This window comes from Podarcis gaigeae (assembly GCF_964106915.1).
Source record: "Podarcis gaigeae genome assembly, chromosome: 1".
Taxonomy (NCBI): domain Eukaryota; kingdom Metazoa; phylum Chordata; class Lepidosauria; order Squamata; family Lacertidae; genus Podarcis; species Podarcis gaigeae.
The window spans coordinates 9,046,852-9,053,240 of NC_139678.1; positions in this window are offsets into that span (position 1 = coordinate 9,046,852).

Genomic DNA, 6,389 nt, shown 5'->3' on the forward strand with positions numbered 1-6,389 from the left:
ATTTTCTTGCAGGCTGCAGTTAAATGGAGTTTACTCCCTTTTTGAAAGTATGGATTATTTATAGTCACTAAAGAAAAGAGGCACAAATGCTGCCTTGCCATTGCGGTTGCTCTTAAATGCTTTTTATTGATTAACGGTTTTGCTCGATTCTTCCTGCCGAGCCAATGAACTTTCAATCAGAAGTTGTTTCTCGTTTCTCAGAGGCGTTTGGTTTAGAAGGACACATGATATACGGAAGACAGCAGGGAATGTGGGTTTGTGGCCGGTTCGCTGGAGGGAAGGAGGCAGAGAGACTGAGACAATTTTGCAAATAAGGGTGCAATCCAACTTCACCTAATAATAATAATAATAATATATTATTATTATTATTATTATTATTGTTGTTGTTGTTGTTGTTGTTGTTGTTGTTATTATTATTACACTGTCCATCTAGCTGGGTTTCCCCAACCACTCTGGGCAGCTCCTAACAGAATGTTAAAAGTAGAATCAGTTACAGATAGGTAGCCGTGTTGGTCTGCCATAGTCAAAACAAAAAAAATTCCTTCCAGTAGCACCTTAAAGACCAACTAAGTCAGTTCTTGGTATGAGCTTTCGTGTGCATGCACACTTCTTCAGATACCATCTGAAGAAGCGGTATCTGAAGAAGTGTGCATGCACACGAAAGCTCATACCAAGAACTGACTTAGTTGGTCTTTAAGGTGCTACTGGAAGGAATTTTTTTTGTTTTAAAAGTAGAATCAAACATTAAAAACTTCCCTAAACAGGGCTGCCTTCAGATGTCTTCTAAAAGTGAGATAGTAGTTTATTTCCTTGATATCTGATGGAAGGGTGTTCCACAGGGCGGGCGCCACCACCAAGAAGGCCCTCTGCCTGGTTCCCTGTTACCTCACTTCTTGCAGTAAGGGAACTGCCAGAAGGCCCTCGGAGCTGGACCTCAGTGTCCGATGGGGGTGGAGATGCTCCTTCAGGTATTCTGATGCCAGCTACATCCACAACACCGCTGGAAATGGCGACTAGGCTGGAAAAGGGAGGAGCCAACCAGGCCTGACCCAACCACCTCTCCATTCTCAAAATGCTGTTTCAGGGTCTTCCATTGGCTGCCATCAGCAGGCAGCCTGCCAATAACATCCTACCTACTGTTGGTTTCTATTTCCCTCACTGAGCAGCAACTGCAGTCACAAGACATTGTTTTGCATTCCACAGTCAGAGTTACTGTTGGATTCCCACGGGAATGGGAGACTGGATGTGACGTTCACTGGTTTCCTGTTTTTCACTGTTCTCTCGGTGTTCTTTGTTTCCGAGAGGAGTTGTTTCTCTGCTCTCGCAGAGGCAAGATGCATGTTTGTATTCTCTCAGCATAGAGTGTAAATAAAATTAAGAATGTGGCACATACTGCTTATCCTTCCACTGTGTATGACGACGCTCTGCTTGGGCTCAAGATAAGACGAGCCTGTATCAGCTTCAGCTTCAGATGGGCCAAAGCTGGTTGAAATCTCACACCTACATATTTAATAGGGGAGGTTGGTGACAACCAATGTGAGGCTGCCTCAGCTGGGCAGGGGGACGCCTCCAGCCAATCCCAGGCCAATGTAAGGATGGAGGCTTGGATATCTCTGCCAGTTCCTATCCCATCTGCCCTCAAATACCTATATAAGACATCTGTGGTGCGTCAATAGCTGGGGTGTGTGTGTGATGGTCCAGTGTGAGAACCAGCCTACAGGTGAATTTTACTCGCCCTAGGTGAACAGGTGACTGGTTATTGGTATGCCTGGGCTAGAATGCTTGACTTGAACAGAAGCTGAAAGTGGCTTCTTAGCAGTTTACAGGTATAAAAGCCAATTGACCAATCGTTACACAAGTTATGTATAAATATAAAGTTTATTCAGTATATAGTGTTTAGAAAAATAAGTTCACATTTCAGAATACAAACAAAACGAAACACAAAAAAAAACCACTTAAATTTTTCCAGGCACAAGCTTCTATTACAGTACAACATACATACACACATATTTTTTTCTCCTCGATCTCTTTGGTTGGGGGGTTAAAAGCATGGCAATCTCTCTAGTGACATGCAGTGCATCATCCCGGACAGTGCAGCAAACAACAATTCTGCCTCTTTAAACATCTACCTTTCGTGTTACGATTCCATCCTTTGTCATAAGGCACAATCAAAACCATATTGATTTACAGTTCTGGGCATACAGTTTGTGCGCAACGAAAGAAAAGAGACTTCCTAAGCGTAAATTCCAAAGACTAAGAAATCCACATGCTTTTTCTTTTCTTTTACAGCTGAGAAATGTAAAGGTTCCCTGTATTATTAGCTTTCCCACAGTATTATTATTATTATTATTATTATTATTATTATTATTATTTTAAAAAAGAAACTTACAAAATGCATTATGTTAAAACCACCCTTCGAGAAATGGCAGCTTGCAGAGATACAGGAAAGTTTCGGCAAAAGAGTTTATGCATATATTAAAACCTTTGCTGCATTTGCTCCTGGTAGCAGTTGCCTTCGGTGGTGGCTGGTGCCCACTGAACTGGTAGGTCAGAAAGCAGGGAGGCCATCAGTAGGGGGCACTAGAGCCAAGACAGGCAGAGCCACCCCCACCCTCAATGATTGGTTTTAAGGAGGGAAGGAGGCAGGTGGGAACTGCTTGAGGGCAAACTGAGGTGGGTGGGGCAGTGGCCCACCCTAATGGAGCAGTCCACAGGAGCATCCCCATGTCAACAGCAAAGGAAGATTCCCCTGTAAAGACGCTTGCCTGGTTCCAGTTAAGTTCACCAACAGCCATGATTTGGTGACAAGCTATCAAGGAGATACCCAATACACAAAATGACCAAAGGATAACATACAGACATCATTTTTAATAGCCCTCACTGCCAGCTTTCCAAGATGATTTCTGGATTCCTTTTTAATTTAAGCAAAAAGTATACAGAAAATAAATATTATTTAGATGTGTATAATTTTGTTTAAAAAAACTAGTAATACTTTCCGACAGCTGCAACCTATTCATGGACAGTGAAGACAGCGAAGAACAAATTTTTGTGGAGTTCAACAAGATACGACCCTTCACCCGCAAATCTAACTAAGGAAATGGAGAATTCGGTTTCACAGATTTCAAACTTAAAAGGAACGGGGCTGTATGGTCAAAGTATTCCAACATACATGGATTTTGTAATATTGCTCACGTTTCCAAGAGATTCTGAATTTCTGATTTTGTGTTCTCTAGGTAAAGCAATTTCTCATTCACCCCTTCGGCATGCAAGGGTTGTATTTTTGTGGTCCTCTCTTATGTGGGGAGCTGTGAGCAGGGACTGCCCCACTCAGCTGAATTGCTGGCGAATGTGCTACGAGGACAATTCCCACATATTGGGACATGGCTTGAGTGTGACTTAGGGCAGCACACCCAAGCCCACTTGTAAATGAAAAACACTGGGATTCCCTCGAATACATTTTGCAAATTTGGAAATCGAGCTTTTAATGATCAAAGCCAGAATTTTATTTGTCTGCAAGAGGAACCAGACTTCATTTCAAGTTGAATTGCATCGAAGTGATTCCAAATGTTAGGCAACACTTGGAAAAATACTATTGTAATTTTGACAACACCCCCTGTCATTCTTCCTCCCGCCTCCCAGTTTCTCATAACCTACCGCTCGACTTAGCAAACTATCTAATGATTATAGGCTCCCCACACGCCATGGAAACATGTTGTTTGTTCCAAGGCAATTTGCAGAACAAACCCAAATAGAAATATTTTTTTAAAAACACCTGTGAGAAGTTATTTAGCTTGGAACCAAGCTCTATAGTAGCCAAACTGGTACCCTCCAGATGTTTCGTTTGGCCTGATGGAAGCTGCTGTCCCAAATGTCTGGAGGGCAACAGAGTGTCAATGGCTGCACTATGAAACCTCCACACACTGCTGTGCCACACACCTCCGTTCTGTTTGAGACTTATCCCACGTTTCTAAAAATCGCCAGAAGAAAATAGCCGGTTCCAAAAGAGTCATCATAACCCATTTTACTGCTGGCCTTGTCACTCCTGGGATGTATTTGGGTTTCATGTGGCTATTTTTTGACATGTCACCACAAGGCAACTTTCCACCTCACATTTTGTACGGTGAAGTGCTCTGGTGAAAACCACATGAAAAGCTCACAAAACAAATCATCACATCCTCTATTCTGTGATTTCCCCCACCATAAAAATGGGGGAATCAGACCTTGGTAGGCTGGGCTATGATTTATTTATTTCTGAGAAGCAAAGACCTAGTTTTAAGGCAGCTGTGAACAAATAATTGTACTGGGGGCATGGAAACAAAAATGACACCCTTTCTGAATTACATGTATACACATTTCCTAATTGAAAAGCAGTTGCCTGTGTTACTGGAGAGAGACATGAATGAAAAACCTAGTTGAAATACACTAGTTTAAAAACCAAACAAACCACCCCCAAAGGGTGCAGTGACTTAGCCTCAATCCTATCTGCTTGCAGAAACCACAAGATTACAATTATTTAGGCCACATGTTTCGTGAACTGCTTAGTTTTATGGGATATCTATTGAAAAAACAAACACATAGCATCACAATTTTTTCCAACAGACTTTTAGCAGTGGAGTTATCGTTACAATGGTTACCAGCAGAACCATTTTCAGACCGTGTCTGGGAGTTTGAGGGTCTGGGCGTATTTAAAACTACCTGGAAAATGGGACTCTACATGCATAGCATATGATGATGATGATGACTCTGTATTTTGTTTTGAAAACTCCCAGTGATAGGTGGAATCTCTCTGTCACCAAAACTAGCAGTATAGCTTTTCTCCCTAAGGTTTCCTAAGTGCAGGAAAACTAGGTTCACCCACCCCAAATTTCTCCAAAACAATACCATCAAGTGTTATTGTCCAGGTGAAAAAAAATCACAACATAGTTCTTCATGTGCAGATTGGCTCTAGGTGCACCGAATGTGCACCCCCCCAAAGCCTTTGTTGATAGGTCTCCAAACCGATGCAAACACCACCAACTGGTAGTTCTGTAGAGTGGAGGCAGCCTGAGATATTTATTCTGTCTTAAGTGGACACAGGCTTAAAGCACCAGTGCACAACGCACACTTATTTGCTTCCTGGAAGACTTCAGAGCTATTGTCAGCAGCGAGCACTGCAAAGTAAAAAGAGCCAGTCATCTGCGATAGGAAGAGATGTTGCATTGATACACAGCACCGCATTTACAGTTGGTGTGGAAAGCAATGCCAGGTACATATAACTAGCTGTTGCATGCACAGGTGTTTTTAGGATGTATGTAGAAGCATGTATCCCCCCCCCCCCATATTTTATGTTCCTGCTGCATTGCTTTCTGCGACAATGGGATTGCATGCACATAGCTGCAATTAGGAGTCTTGGTAAAACACTTCAAAATAACAGTCAGATCAAGAGTTAGTGGCAACAGGTGCTGGCAGAACCACAAAGCCTTTCCATGAAAAGAACCATTTCCTTTAGCACGCCCATCAAAGAATATTTGCTCAACGCTACTCCTTCCCCCAAGGAAGCCTTTGCATAACTAAATACTGGCCTCGGAATAGGTTTTGGAACCATGATCCTGTCTGATTTAAGAGAAGGATCTGCACAATTCCCCAGAAGGGTTCGACAACGACAAAAGGTAAGTGAAAGAAAACTGAGGCAAGGTAAAAGACCCGGGCAAGGGTGCCTACTAAGAATGACTGACATGCACTCAAAAACCAAGAGCTGCCCAAGAGAGGGTACACAAAAATAAGGGATGCTTGACGTGAAAGGATTGTGCCTTGGAATGCAACATTTGGGGAGGGGGCAGACATTCACCAGCAGACCACAATGTGCAGGATTGTGACCCGGTTCACACTTGATAACAGCAACATCAAGTGTTTAGTTGCATTTGTAAATGGGCCAGTAATACAGCGATACCTCAGGTTACATACGCTTCAGGTTACAGACCACTAACAAAGAAATAGTACCTCAGGTTAAGAACTTTGTTTCAGGATGAGAACAGAAATCATGCACCAGCAGCACAGCAGCAGCTGGAGGCCGCATTAGCTAAAGTGGTGCTTCAGGTTAAGAATAGTTTCAGGTTAAGAACGGAGTGCTCACTGGAAGGACAGATTGTGAAGCTGAGGCTCCAGTACTTTGGCCACCTCATGAGAAGAGAAGACTCCCTGGAGAAGACCCTGATGCTGGGAAAGATGGAGGGCACAAGGAGAAGGGGACGGCAGAGGACGAGATGGTTGGATAGTGTTTTCGAAGTTACCAGCATGAGTTTGACCAAACTGCGGGAGGCAGTGGAGGACAGAGGTGCCTGGCGTTCTCTGGTCCATGGGGTCACGAAGAGTCGGACACGACTAAACGACTAAACAACAACAACAAGAAC